The following is a 12,167-nucleotide window of genomic DNA, read 5'->3' on the forward strand; positions in this document are numbered from 1 at the left end:
ACACCAATCGAACAAACACATCCAATACTTTTTCGTGTTCATCTACTTTTATCTCTCCCCTTGTATCTTTCTTCTCGTTCTTCGTCGTTCTTCAAGATTGGAGGCTGCGAATCCACTAGGCTCTAGGGGCGGTAAGGCCGACCTCGAGCAACCAATCGTCGCCGCGAGCCCTGACGGGGTCCCTCCCGGGCGAGCGAGGTGTCTGGTCCCAAAAGCGCCGGCTTGCTGTCTTGCGTATCGGGCTGGAAGTCGGCCTCCCACGGTGTGAGTTGCGGAGCATCTCCCTCGGCGCCGCGGGTACACATCGACGTGTTCGTGTGACGTGTTCCAGTGTCAACACACTTTTTGGCGACTCCGCTGGGGACGAAGCTTTGAACGGTCTCCAGCCCGTTCTTGCTACGAAGAGATCGTCATCAAGTTGCTGCAATCTACAAAGGTAATATGAATACCCAATTCCCCTTTGTAGATGCAAATAATCCATATGTTGTTGCTAGCTCACCTATTGTGCATAATGTATCGGCTAGCCCTAGTTTTATCAATCATGCATCTAATTATGTGCAAGGGCCGATGCAAAACAATCTTCACGTTTCAAATTCTTATAAATTTAGCAACATGCAACATATGTATCCCAACTCACACACGTCGGCAACCCAGCAAATTCATATGCCGATGAGCAACATGATGAGTTCGATTAATCAATTTGAAACACCCCAAGTTAGAATTTCCAATGCCATACAAGAAAGTGTTTCACCCTTTTATTCATCGGCAGCTAATGTGCAATATAGTAATCCAACCATGCCGATGAATGAGAGAATTGGCCATGCTACTAGTGGCTATTCGGCCAGTTACTCTCAACTGTCATATGCTACACCTCGTGTTACTAATTCTTCGGCACCATACACAACTGTAGATGCTCATAATTCGGCTTCACACCTTCCTGGTTATAGCCGAATGAATGTAAATTTTACAGGAGCGGTTGTGCCCAACATTGTAGAAGATGAGGTAGTGGTGGCTGCATTGAAGAGTTTAGCCCAAAATAAGAGAATTAGTGCTCTTTGCCTTGAACAACATGAAAAGGGGCTATTTCCTGATTATGCCGCAATAAAAGCTAGAGTTTTGCAAGAAGATGAATCTTTGCCAATTGATAAAATTGGCGAGCAAAAGGATGGTCTTACAACAATGCATATGCCTTCACCTAGTACTACATCATATTATACACCCCCTACACAATTGCAAAATTTCGGCAAAACCCGTGTGTCATTGCCGAAAGAATCTAAAAGCATTGGGGGGCAATCATATCCGGAGTGGGCTGAAATTGAGAAAAAGCTTAAAGCTAATTTTGCCGCTTGCCGTCAGAAACAAATAGAAAAAGAATTGGCTCAGATAAAAGAAGCATTGCCAATTGGTACTATCAATAAAAAGAAGGATGATTCAGAACATGAAAGTGCTTCGGTTGAAAAAGCCGAATCAAGTAGTATATATTCTGAATCCATCAAATCCAACGAGGCAAGCATTATTGAGAAAGGGCATGGCAAGCATAGGAAAACAACGGTGCTTGATGTTTCTGAAGTTAATGGAACCTACTTCCTGCCCTATGAGTTCCGAGCCGTAGAAATTGACAAGCTTCAAGGACAAGAACAAGTAGCCGAACAAAGTTCGGCCGACAAAAATCTTCAAAGAAATGATGCACGGATTCAAGAAAAAGATGATGACAAGTTGTTGGGGAGCCATCCAAAGACGGAGCAAGATGTTCTTCAAATGGCACCACTATCATGTTCTCCCAACATATTTGAAGAGGTATGCATAGCGAGTACTTTACCTATTTTCATATTTGGTCGCAACTTCATTATTGATGCATCTATAAGAAATATTCTCATAAGTAATTTCGAAAGACCAATGAGGAAGGGTAATTTACTTGTTAGCAGTAAAATTGTTATGGAACATATCGGTCAACCCATTGCACCATTTATAAAGACCGATAATGACTTATTGTTACAGCCAAAGCTTTTCCCGTTGCTTTCTCTAAAGTTCATATCTAGTTGGGTAGCTTTGCTTATTTCTTACTTGGCTTATACTTGGTCTCAACTGAGACATGTATGTTCTAAATATCTTCGTTTCAGAAATTTAAAGCCAATGTTAAATTCTATTGAGAAAACCGATGTTAATATAATATCATATCCAAAGACATCGGAGATAGAGTGGAAAACACAATACATAGCCGAATGGGGAGATTCCAAATCTGAACCATTCGTTTGCTTTTCTCCAAAGCCGTTCAAACAGCAAGATCGGCTAGGAAACAAGATGTATACTTTCAATTCAAGCATGTGTGATAAAATATTTGATTTGTTGCTGAAAAATAATTACATTACAATTCTTGATCACCACGTTAAGCCATCAATCCAAGGACGAATGTATTGTAAGTTGCATGATTCGTCCAAGCATAATTTTGAGGATTGCAACATGTTTCGTCAAATAGTTAAATCGGCCATTGAAAAAGGACGATTGAAGTTTGTTGAAACACCAAGAGATGACCAGTCTATTTCGATTGGTCCCGATGGCAAAAAGTTTTTACATCGACTGCTTCAAGCCGATCCATTTAAAAAGAATGTAAAAGCTGCAGGTGATGGGATCAAGCTTTCAAGTAAAGAAGTTGTTGAAGAGCATAACGAGCATAATCTTGAGGGCGGAATAAGCGCAAGTGTAAGAGATCAAAAATCACCTTTGCTGAACTATTGGATAAATATCAAAAGAAGAGTGAAGAGAAGAATGCTTATCGGCCAAATCATGAAAAGAAACCAAGATCACCCCCAAGGCGCAAATATGAGGATCGGTATTGGCAAAGTGATAATTTTAATGCAACATATTCATATCCTTATTTTGGGCCGTCGATGCCAATGCCGTGGATACCTCCCTATGCTCATATAGATACATATTCATCATGGGACAGGTATGATACAAGGGTACATTCTCCATCTTATTCTAGACCATCTCACCAATACTATGCAGCTCCAAGGAGATCAACATTTGAACAATCACGTGTCAAAGACCGTTTCAATCATAAGGAATCGGTCCAGAGCTCAAGAAAGAAGAAAGAGGTGGTAAAGCAAGTTTACCGCGTGAAAAAAGATGGTCGTAAGTGTGCTGCTTCAGATTTGATCTCAAATAACAAAGAGCCAATTAAAGTGTTGACATTGGCTACAAAAGGCAAAGAAGTGAAGCAATCAATTGATAAAAATCAGAGTGCCAAATCTGAAGAAAAGAAGTTGAGGGTGCACAAGGCCCAAAAAGAGTTGCCATTGGTTGAAAAAAATCACAGTCGAGCTGCTCACTCGGCTTATCATATTGGAAAAAGAAGGAATTACAAAATCTTAGTGCACAAGAGCTGAGAAAGGAGAACATGGCATGGGTTCCCAAGAAGATCAATCAAAACAAAAATGATGTGCATGTTTCTATTGCAACAAGTGTTACAAAAGTGAAGAAAGAGAGAGATCGAAGCCAAAAACAGTTAAGCCGAAGGTTTGCATCACCCCATCAAAATCTTCGGTTAGCACATCATCCATATTCTTCAACCATACCATTGATGCCTTTGCCATGGAATTCATCATCAGGTATGATAAATTACCCTCCCTGGATTTATTTTAATCCATGGAAGCGACATAATTTTCTGCATCATGAGAGGGTATTACCAAATCTCTATACATTTTATTAGCTACATTTTTTCTTGCTAATCCAAAGGGCCGAAATATTTGATTTCTATTTCATTAGTTTATTTCGGCTATACATGATTTGGTGAATGAATTCTACATGGGCATTATGTTGATGGCCGGTATTTATCTATCGCCCTAAGAATATGTCAAAGCATGGCTGATGTAGCATCCTAACATCGTCCTTAGTTCAAGTAGAGGCCAAAACGAGGTACATGTTCATTGATATTGCCCTTGTCTTTCTAGTACTATGGAGATTATTTTCGATGGTAAATTTGTGGCAATGGCCAAGGTGTTGGTGTTGCTTATTTATCTTCATATGGAGCTATTTTGTGAAGCCTCAGGCCGCTTATAATATTTTTGCACAATCATCAAAGCCGAATATGCATTGTCATTCGGATTGGAGCTTTGCCTTGATATAGGTGCTATACATATTGAGGCTTCCGGTGATTCATTATTAGTAGTGCAACAAATATCCAAGGGTTATCAATATTTTGACGGATCACTTATAGTTTATCTTTGGGAATGTCTATATGCAAAATTTACCTTGGGTACTTTAAAATTGTTCATATGTCTAGACATGACAATTCGAAAGAGTTGGCACAGCAAGCATCCGGCTACTATGTTAACCATGGTGTATTGTATTTCTATCAATAGCCGATGCTAGGTTTTGTCAACATAGGTAAGGCCAAACTGAAGCCCACCGCTTCGGCCACTAATGAAACTTTTATGCAGGCGAAGTAAGGATTGGAGGAAGTTCATTCTTAATTATCTGCAAAATCCTAGCGAAAGGGTGAACAATATGGTACGGAGGATGGTTTTGATCTATGAAACCTTATCACCGGATTGTTGTAGAAGCTGAGAAGTTTTCACCCAAGTTTGCATCAAGAGGTTCAAACAAGCAATGGCCGATATAAACTTATCGTCCTAAGCATATGCAAAATGGCCGGTGGAGTGTTGACATCGTCCTTAGAACAAGCTATGCGGAAGTTATTTTTCGGCACACAAACTTTGCCGAAAAACAGGGGGGCATGTGTTGACACCAGATTTTGACACGGTCAATAACTTATTTAAGATGGCCTCAAATGGAGAAGTGATCTTCATGAAAGAATTCCGTATTGTCGATATGAACATCTTTGAAGTTTGGGTCATCGCAGTCCGATTTCATCTCGAAGGCCGAAACTATGCTCAAAGTACTAAGATCTTATATTCAGAGTAAAGTTTGGCTGATTAAACCCCTAAGATGACCTCAAATAGAAACATTATCTACACGAATTGTCTTCGTCTCGTCGAAACGATCAATTTTGATATAAAAATCGTTCCAATCCGAGTTCGTATGCAAAAGTTAGAGCCATCGGAATACAGCCCTGTCAGGAGGCAAAAACTGGCGCGCCCCACCAGACACCATGTCTGATGGGTAGCGCAAGGGATAGCCTGTTTTGCGCGACCGATTTGACCCTTAAGATGACCTCTGATCAAAAAACGTTCAACATAAAAGTTGTTCGTCTCGTCGACACGGTCAAGATTGCTTTTTGGCTCGTTTCCATCCGAGGTCGTTTACCATCACAAAAAAGACCCGCAAGGTGTAGCCAGTTCAAACCGAACAGTTTTGGAAAGTTCGGACAAAACCAATCCGAATTTGACTAGGGTTTTGGACGTGAATCCAAGCCTTTTCCTTGCACGGGAAGTCCAGCCACCTCTTATATACCTAAGGGGTGACGGCCGATTGAAGAACACCAATCAAACAAACACATCCAATACTTTTTCGTGTTCATCTACTTTTATCTCTCCCCTTGTATCTTTCTTCTCGTTCTTCGTCGTTCTTCAAGATTGGAGGCTGCGAATCCACGAGGCTCTAGGGGCGGTAAGGCCGACCTCGAGCAACCAATCGTCGCCGCGAGCCCTGACGGGGTCCCTCCCGGGCGAGCGAGGTGTCTGGTCCCAAAAGCGCCGGCTTGCTGTCTTGCGTATCGCGCTGGAAGTCGGCCTCCCACGGTGTGAGTTGCGTAGCATCTCCCTCGGCGCCGCGGGTACACATCGACGTGTTCGTGTGACGTGTTCCAGCGTCAACACACTTTTTGGCGACTCCGCTGGGGACGAAGCTTTGAACGGTCTCCAGCCCGTTCTTGCTACGAAGAGATCGTCATCAAGTTGCTGCAATCTACAAAGGTAATATGAATACCCAATTCCCCTTTGTAGATGCAAATAATCCATATGTTGTTGCTAGCTCACCTATTGAGCATAATGTATCGGCTAGCCCTAGTTTTATCAATCATGCATCTAATTATGTGCAAGGGCCGATGCAAAACAATCTTCACGTTTCAAATTCTTATAAATTTAGCAACATGCAACATATGTATCCCAACTCACACGCATCGGCAACCCAGCAAATTCATATGCCGATGAGCAACATGATGAGTTCGATTAATCAATTTGAAACACCCCAAGTTAGAATTTTCAATGCCATACAAGAAAGTGTTTCACCCTTTTATTCATCGGCAGCTAATGCGCAATATAGTAATCCAACCATGCCGATGAATGAGATAATTGGCCATGCTACTAGTGGCTATTCGGCCAGTTACTCTCAACTGTCATATGCTACACCTCGTGTTACTAATTCTTCGGCACCATACACAACTGTAGATGCTCATAATTCGGCTTCACACCTTCCTGGTTATAGCCGAATGAATGTAAATTTTACAGGAGCGGTTGTGCCCAACATTGTAGAAGATGAGGTAGTGGTGGCTGCATTGAAGAGTTTAGCCCAAAATAAGAGAATTAGTGCTCTTTGCCTTGAACAACATGAAAAGGGGCTATTTCCTGATTATGCCGCAATAAAAGCTAGAGTTTTGCAAGAAGATGAATCTTTGCCAATTGATAAAATTGGCGAGCAAAAGGATGGTCTTACAACAATGCATATGCCTTCACCTAGTACTACATCATATTATACACCCCCTACACAATTGCAAAATTTCGGCAAAACCCGTGTGTCATTGCCGAAAGAATCTAAAAGCATTGGGGGGCAATCATATCCGGAGTGGGCTGAAATTGAGAAAAAGCTTAAAGCTAATTTTGCCGCTTGCCGTCAGAAACAAATAGAAAAAGAATTGGCTCAGATAAAAGAAGCATTGCCAATTGGTACTATCAATAAAAAGAAGGATGATTCAGAACATGAAAGTGCTTCGGTTGAAAAAGCCGAATCAAGTAGTATATATTCTGAATCCATCAAATCCAACGAGGCAAGCATTATTGAGAAAGGGCATGGCAAGCATAGGAAAACAACGGTGCTTGATTTTTCTGAAGTTAATGGAACCTACTTCCTGCCCTATGAGTTCCGAGCCGTAGAAATTGACAAGCTTCAAGGACAAGAACAAGTAGCCGAACAAAGTTCGGCCGACAAAAATCTTCAAAGAAATGATGCACGGATTCAAGAAAAAGATGATGACAAGTTGTTGGGGAGCCATCCAAAGACGGAGCAAGATGTTCTTCAAATGGCACCACTATCATGTTCTCCCAACATATTTGAAGAGGTATGCATAGCGAGTACTTTACCTATTTTCATATTTGGTCGCAACTTCATTATTGATGCATCTATAAGAAATATTCTCATAAGTAATTTCAAAAGACCAATGAGGAAGGGTAATTTACTTGTTAGCAGTAAAATTGTTATGGAACATATCGGTCAACCCATTGCACCATTTATAAAGACCGATAATGACTTATTGTTACAGCCAAAGCTTTTCCCGTTGCTTTCTCTAAAGTTCATATCTAGTTGGGTAGCTTTGCTTATTTCTTACTTGGCTTACACTTGGTCTCAACTGAGACATGTATGTTCTAAATATCTTCGTTTCAGAAATTTAAAGCCAAGGTTAAATTCTATTGAGAAAACCGATGTTAATATAATATCATATCCAAAGACATCGGAGATAGAGTGGAAAACACAATACATAGCCGAATGGGGAGATTCCAAATCTGAACCATTCGTTTGCTTTTCTCCAAAGCCGTTCAAACAGCAAGATCGGCTAGGAAACAAGATGTATACTTTCAATTCAAGCATGTGTGATAAAATATTTGATTTGTTGCTGAAAAATAATTACATTACAATTCTTGATCATCATGTTAAGCCATCAATCCAAGGACGAATGTATTGTAAGTTGCATGATTCGTCCAAGCATAATTTTGAGGATTGCAACATGTTTCGTCAAATAGTTAAATTGGCCATTGAAAAAGGACGATTGAAGTTTGTTGAAACACCAAGAGATGACCAGTCTATTTCGATTGGTCCCGATGGCAAAAAGTTTTTACATCGACTGCTTCAAGCCGATCCATTTAAAAAGAATGTAAAAGCTGCAGGTGATGGGATCAAGCTTTCAAGTAAAGAAGTTGTTGAAGAGCATAACGAGCATAATCTTGAGGGCGGGAGTTCCATCGAAGCTACAATGGAGACGCCAAGGACTGGGGGGCAGCAAGCAAATCTAATGATCGATGAAAGCAAACCAAAAGAAAACAAAGGCCGGAATAAGCGCAAGTGTAAGAGATCAAAAATCACCTTTGCTGAACTATTGGATAAATATCAAAAGAAGAGTGAAGAGAAGAATGCTTATCGGCCAAATCATGCAAAGAAACCAAGATCACCCCCAAGGCGCAAATATGAGGATCGGTATTGGCAAAGTGATAATTTTAATGCAACATATTTATATCCTTATTTTGGGCCGTCGATGCCAATGCCGTGGATACCTCCCTATGCTCATATAGATACATATTCATCATGGGACAGGTATGATACAAGGGTACATTCTCCATCTTATTCTAGACCATCTCACCAATACTATGCAGCTCCAAGGAGATCAACATTTGAACAATCACGTGTCAAAGACCGTTTCAATCATAAGGAATCGGTCCAGAGCTCAAGAAAGAAGAAAGAGGTGGTAAAGCAAGTTTACCGCGTGAAAAAAGATGGTCGTAAGTGTGCTGCTTCAGATTTGATCTCAAATAACAAAGAGCCAATTAAAGTGTTGACATTGGCTACAAAAGGCAAAGAAGTGAAACAATCAATTGATAAAAATCAGAGTGCCAAATCTGAAGAAAAGAAGTTGAGGGTGCACAAGGCCCAAAAAGAGTTGCCATTGGTTGAAAAAAATCACAGTCGAGCTGCTCACTCGGCTTATCATATTGGAAAAAGAAGGAATTACAAAATCTTAGTGCACAAGAGCTGAGAAAGAAGAACATGGCATGGGTTCCCAAGAAGATCAATCAAAACAAAAATGATGTGCATGTTTCTATTGCAACAAGTGTTACAAAAGTGAAGAAAGAGAGAGATCGAAGCCAAAAACAGTTAAGCCGAAGGTTTGCATCACCCCATCAAAATCTTCGGTTAGCACATCATCCATATTCTTCAACCATACCATTGATGCCTTTGCCATGGAATTCATCATCAGGTATGATAAATTACCCTCCCTGGATTTATTTTAATCCATGGAAGCGACATAATTTTCTGCATCATGAGAGGGTATTACCAAATCTCTATACATTTTATTAGCTACATTTTTTCTTGCTAATCCAAAGGGCCGAAATATTTGATTTCTATTTCATTAGTTTATTTCGGCTATACATGATTTGGTGAATGAATTCTACATGGGCATTATGTTGATGGCCGGTATTTATCTATCGCCCTAAGAATATGTCAAAGCATGGCTGATGTAGCATCCTAACATCGTCCTTAGTTCAAGTAGAGGCCAAAACGAGGTACATGTTCATTGATATTGCCCTTGTCTTTCTAGTATTATGGAGATTATTTTCGACGGTAAATTTGTGGCAATGGCCAAGGTGTTGGTCTTGCTTATTTATCTTCATATGGAGCTATTTTGTGAAGCCTCAGGCCGCTTATAATATTTTTGCACAATCATCAAAGCCGAATATGCATTGTCATTCGGATTGGAGCTTTGCCTTGATATAGGTGCTATACATATTGAGGCTTCCGGTGATTCATTATTAGTAGTGCAACAAATATCCAAGGGTTATCAATATTTTAACGAATCACTTATAGTTTATCTTGGGGAATGTCTATATGCAAAATTTACCTTGGTTTACTTTAAAATTGTTCATATGTCTAGACATGACAATTTGAAAGAGTTGGCACAGCAAGCATCCGGCTACTATGTTAACCATGGTGTATTGTATTTCTATCAATAGCCGATGCTAGGTTTTGTCAACATAGGTAAGGCCAAACTGAAGCCCACCGCTTCGGCCACTAATGAAACTTTTATGCAGGCGAAGTAAGGATTGGAGGAAGTTCATTCTTAATTATCTGCAAAATCCTAGCGAAAGGGTGAACAATATGGTTCGGAGGATGGTTTTGATCTATGAAACCTTATCACCGGATTGTTATAGAAGCTGAGAAGTTTTCACCCAAGTTTGCATCAAGAGGTTCAAACAAGCAATGGCCGATATAAACTTATCGTCCTAAGCATATGCAAAATGGCCGGTGGAGTGTTGACATCGTCCTTAGAACAAGCTATGCGGAAGTTATTTTTCGGCACACAAACTTTGCCGAAAAACAGGGGGGCATGTGTTGACATCAGATTTTGACACGGTCAATAACTTATTTAAGATGGCCTCAAATGGAGAAGTGATCTTCATGAAAGAATTCCGTATTTTCGATATGAACATCTTTGAAGTTTGGGTCATCGCAGTCCGATTTCATCTCGAAGGCCGAAACTATGCTCAAAATACTAAGATCTTATATTCAGAGTACAGTTTGGCTGATTAAGCCCCTAAGATGACCTCAAATAGAAACATTATCTACACGGATTGTCTTCGTCTCGTCGAAACGATTGATTTTGATATAAAAATCGTTCCAATCCGACTTCGTATGCAAAAGTTAGAGCCATCGGAATACAGCCCTGTCAGGAGGCAAAAACTGGCGCGCCCCACCAGACACCCTGTCTGATGGGTAGCGCAAGGGATAGCCTGTTTTGCGCGATCGATTTGACCCTCAAGATGACCTCTGATCGAAAAGCGTTCAACATAAAAGTTGTTCGTCTCGTCGAAACGGTCAAGATTGCTTTTGGGCTCGTTTTCATCCGAGGTCGTTTACCATCACAAAAAAGACCAGCAAGGTGCAGCCAGTTTAAACCGAAGAGTTTTGGAAAGTTCGGACAAAACCAATCCGAATTTGACTAGGGTTTTGGACGTGAATCCAAGCCTTTTCCTTGCACGGGAAGTCCAGCCGCCTCTTATATACCTAAGGGGTGACGGCCGATTGAAGAACACCAATCGAACAAACACATCCAATACTTTTTCGTGTTCATCTACTTTTATCTCTCCCCTTGTATCTTTTTTCTCGTTCTTCGTCGTTCTTCAAGATTGGAGGCTGCGAATTCACGAGGCTCTAGGGGCGGTAAGGCCGACCTCGAGCAACCAATCGTCGCCGTGAGCCCTGACGGGGTCCCTCCCGGGCGAGCGAGGCGTCTGGTCCCAAAAGCGCCGGCTTGCTGTCTTGCGTATCGCGCTGGAAGTCGGCCTCCCACGGTGTGAGTTGCGGAGCATCTCCCTCGGCGCCGCGGGTACACATCGACGTGTTCGTGTGACGCGTTCCAGCGTCAACACCTTTATTATTTGGTAATGTGTGCGCCATTCATCTCCTAGAGAAACTCCTGGAAAGAGGACAATGACTCAAACGTGAAACTGAAGAATCTATTTTTTATTTAAGGATGGAAAAAAAGGATCGAATTGAAGATTTGAAGTTTACCTGGCAGACGCTTATCTAAGCTTCTACCAACCATATATTCAAAGCAGAGCACCTTGTATATGTGTCTACCAAAAACAGACGTGCCATCAGGTAGCTCAACATATTTCTTGGTCTCTTCATTGCAATACCCAACTAGACGTACAATGTTTGGATGTTGGACCTTCATATGGTTACGGAGTCCCTTCATGAATTGTTTGTCATCAATTCCTTTGGTCGCATGAAGCAACTTCACTGCCATGGCTTCCCCATTGTAGACTGCCTGTTTCCATTCGATAAAACTTATCAATAATATGATGCTCAAGATAAAATAGAATACTAAGTCAATCATTGATAGTACCTTGTAAACGTCTCCATAGCCACCACCAACTTTTTGGGTGTCCGAAAAATCATTAGTAATTCTTCTCAACTTAGATGATTCTATTTCTATAGCCATGCTTCGACGATCAATATACGTGCTATACCTAGGTAGTAGGTGTGACCTTTCCTGTGTACAAACAATGCACCATCACTAACAAACTACAACAGAAATCTTGAATCATTATGTTGAGAATGCCTCAGTAAATACAATTGTACTCCCTCCGTCCCATAATATAAGAATGTTTTTGACACTATACTAGTGTAAAAAACGTTTTTATATTATGAGACATAGGGAATAACTAGTTAAAAGTATATACAACTGTAACAACTCCCTCCTATCCATATTACTTGTCGCT

The 12,167-nt window shown here is 40.8% G+C and overlaps 1 pseudogene; it reads right to left on the minus strand.

Moving 5' to 3' along the window:
* The window catches only part of LOC123158535 (uncharacterized), a 28,122-nt pseudogene extending 16,235 nt beyond the window's left edge, over positions 1-11,887 (minus strand).
* Positions 11,888-12,167: the final 280 nt, after the last annotated feature.

Source organism: Triticum aestivum, chromosome 7B, assembly GCF_018294505.1.
Source record: "Triticum aestivum cultivar Chinese Spring chromosome 7B, IWGSC CS RefSeq v2.1, whole genome shotgun sequence".
Classification (NCBI taxonomy): Eukaryota; Viridiplantae; Streptophyta; class Magnoliopsida; order Poales; family Poaceae; genus Triticum; species Triticum aestivum.